The 3,042-nt window shown below is 47.0% G+C and overlaps 1 protein-coding gene across 1 annotated transcript in view; it reads right to left on the bottom strand.

The window, feature by feature from the left end:
- EYA1 (EYA transcriptional coactivator and phosphatase 1) overlaps positions 1 to 153 on the bottom strand; it is a 164,906-nt gene extending 164,753 nt beyond the window's left edge. The window contains exon 1 of the mRNA XM_027695896.1: positions 58 to 153. The gene's annotated coding sequence lies outside the window, so the exon portion shown is untranslated. The remainder of the gene's footprint in view (positions 1 to 57) is intronic.
- Positions 154 to 3,042: the final 2,889 nt, after the last annotated feature.

Here is a 3,042-nt window from a genome sequence, read left to right as displayed (position 1 = left end):
GCTCGGCTCGGCTCGGCTCGGCTCGGCTCGGCTCGGCTCGGCTCGGCGCGCACTTACTCCGCGGGGCCTCCGGGGCGGCGTTGCGGGCCCGGCGGCTCCCCAGGAGCGGCGCCCGGCGGTAAGTTGCGAGGAGCGCGGACCCGCGCTTGGCGGGGAGGGGTTTCGGGGAGGCGGCGGCGAGGAAACTTCCCTGGAGCGGCTGGACCGACCGACCGCCTCCTCCTCCTCCTCCTCCTCCCGCCGCCGCCACCGCCACCGCCGCCGCCGCCGCCGCCTCCGCCTCCGCCTCGCCCGGGGCAGCACCGCGCCTGTCCGGCCGCTCCGCCCGCTGCCGCCGCTCTCGGTACACGGAGAGCACCGCCGGCCTCCCCGCATTACCACCCCACTACCCTCCGCTTTTTTAAAAATTTATTTTATTTTTAAGACTTAGGGTGTTGTTAGCGAGGAAAGGATGGGCCCTGAGGAATCCCGGCTTCCTGCGGCGCCGCCGAGACGTCAGGGACGGCTGCAGGTTACACACCCCCAAGCCCAGCTGGCGGCTCCGTCACTGCCTTGGCAGCGCCGGGGCGCAGGGCAGGCAGTCGGGAGGGTACCGGCAGCATCCCCTGGCCGCAGGGGCTTGTCTGACACCGCTCTTCACCGCGCCGGGAAATCCATCGCTGCCCTTCTTGGCGAAGGCTCAGAATGAGTCAAGGTGTCAAGGACTGCTGCACTGGGAGAAGCTGTGCTGTGCACATGGCACCTGACCCCGCAGACTTCGGATCATCCGTAAAATCTGAGCTTGTGTGCATCCACCCCTCCTCATTAGCCATGAAGAGAGAAAGCATGGGTCAGATTCCTTGTGGCTTATACTCTAGGTATGAAGTCACCGCAGAACAGTGGTAGAACATTCTCTTTGCTTCCTCATACTGGAGATATGAACTTAGAACCTGCGTGAAGCACATGCACTCTAGTATACATTACATTAATGCCCTGCTCAGTTTGGCAACCTGGCCCATGCACAGAAGCAAGCATAGCTGCTGATTATTTTTGTTTTTACTTATACTGTAATTACGAACACTGCAGCCCAGGCCTTCTCCTTCCTTTCTTCTTCCTTAAACCAGAAGGGAAAAAAAGTTGCCATTTCTTCAAGCTCTTCTATTCCACTTCTTTCTCTTCAGTACATACTCTTCCACTGTTTCCTTTTCCAGCTCTTCTTAGTGTCTTTGTATGCCAATTTTCAGAAAGTAAAAAACATATCTCCAGCTTTAGAGAAATTGAAATTATGTTCCCACAAGCATTTATGATCTTCCTTAACTTTATATATACGATCCATGCCATTTAAATCACTAGAATATCAAGATGTTTGTCCTAAGGACCCAAGTAACATGGAAGCCATTCTTACTTTTTAACAGTTTTAAGGTTTTTTTCCCCCACTTGTTTCTTCTCCAGTGTAACAGTCCTGTAAATTAAAGGGTAAGAGTTAATTAGAATGTCATGCATGGGGCCATGTACAAACAGACTAACAGAGATCGAGTCCACATTCTTTTGAACTTAAATGAATCCACTAGGCTGTATTTTGACTTGCCAAATATGGGATGTTTATATGTATATATTTTTAAATTTTTCATTATACTACTTCTACTTCAACATAATTTTAATATATTAAACAGAGTTTACTCTAATTCCCATTAAATTCACCTTGACCCACAATGATTGGAAATAATGGATTTTTATTCTGCAAGGAAGCAGATTAAATTACCCTAACATACCTGAGGGGAGAATGTCATCTGTGGGCTGTAAAAATTGTCATTCGCAGGTTATAAGAAAACCTCGAGAAAGGTGAAGTCACAGGTCCACTTGCTCCCTTCTAGTGGAATATGAAATGGAGTGGAAAATCTCTGAAAGCAAAATGAAAAACAGCATCTCTGCAACATACTTTGTCCTGGACTCATGGGATAGACATGTGCAGCCTAAATTCTACATTGTGCAGAGCGGTTTCTTCAGAAATTTACAGTCTTTGAACAGGTTGTTGACTGTCCACTCTATGATGAAGCCTTTCTTCAAAGTCAGGGGTAAGGCTAAACATATGTCCAAATTCTGTGCTTTTTCACCTAGAAACCTTGTTCATAAAAAAATTCAAAGATTCATATTTCCTAGGTATTTACTAATTTTGGACAAGTAGTAGAGTATTCAAAAGTTATACACAAACCTAAAATATTTAAGGTCTCTGCTGGAGCACATCTAAGTCCCCAGGGATGCTCTTATTTTTGGGTTGGATACCTCAGAATAAAATGTGAACGTCAGTTCCAGTGTGAGGGTAAATGTTGCACAGGCATGTAAGAATGCTGGCAATGCAGCCCCAAGAAGGACTGTGCTCTCATGAGAGCCCTGAGCCTACCTTATGAAGTAAAAGAGCATATCTCCTTCCTATAGGAAACCCTGGACACTATGGTGACAAGTGATGTGGGTTGCCTTAGATTTGGCTTTACAGTGTTTCTGTTGGCTTTCCCCTTCTGCAGGATTTTGAACTGTTACGTTGTGAGAAGAATCAAGGGAAGCCTATATAACAGTTGGGCGCTGAGTAAAAAATCAACATAATTACAGTTCACAATAGGTGATTGATAAACACGGCTTATACATCAAAATGTTTAAAATAGCAGTCAGATTGCCATCCTGCTTCCTAGAGTCCAGTCTCATGAGTCGTCAAGCATCTGCTGTTGCCACTGGAGTAAAACCCAGTTGTGAAAACTCTCTCTCAACCCAAGAGCTGTCAGGTCGCCTGCTGCCATTATCCCCTTATCTGGAATAGAAACCTCCAAAATGTTAGGTGACTTATTCGACCGATAGTGTCATCTAAAACCAGTGTGGGTCTTCCTTATGTAGCTAATGAATTTCTGTAGGAATAGTAAGAAAGCATACTAGGACTGACAGCTCAGAGCCCTGAAATTCGAAAGACCAATGCCTTTGAGAACTGACAGTAGCTCCAAGATAAACAGTTTCTTTTCTGTTATTCTTTCACTCCTCAAAATAAGCAGGTCTCCAGCTCTGAGAGCTCCTGGC

This window comes from Neopelma chrysocephalum, unplaced genomic scaffold, assembly GCF_003984885.1.
Source record: "Neopelma chrysocephalum unplaced genomic scaffold, ASM398488v2 Primary Assembly neopelma1_22, whole genome shotgun sequence".
Classification (NCBI taxonomy): Eukaryota; Metazoa; Chordata; class Aves; order Passeriformes; family Pipridae; genus Neopelma; species Neopelma chrysocephalum.
The sequence above is the reverse complement of the archived record's forward strand: the minus strand, read 5'-3'. Positions and strand labels throughout refer to the sequence as shown.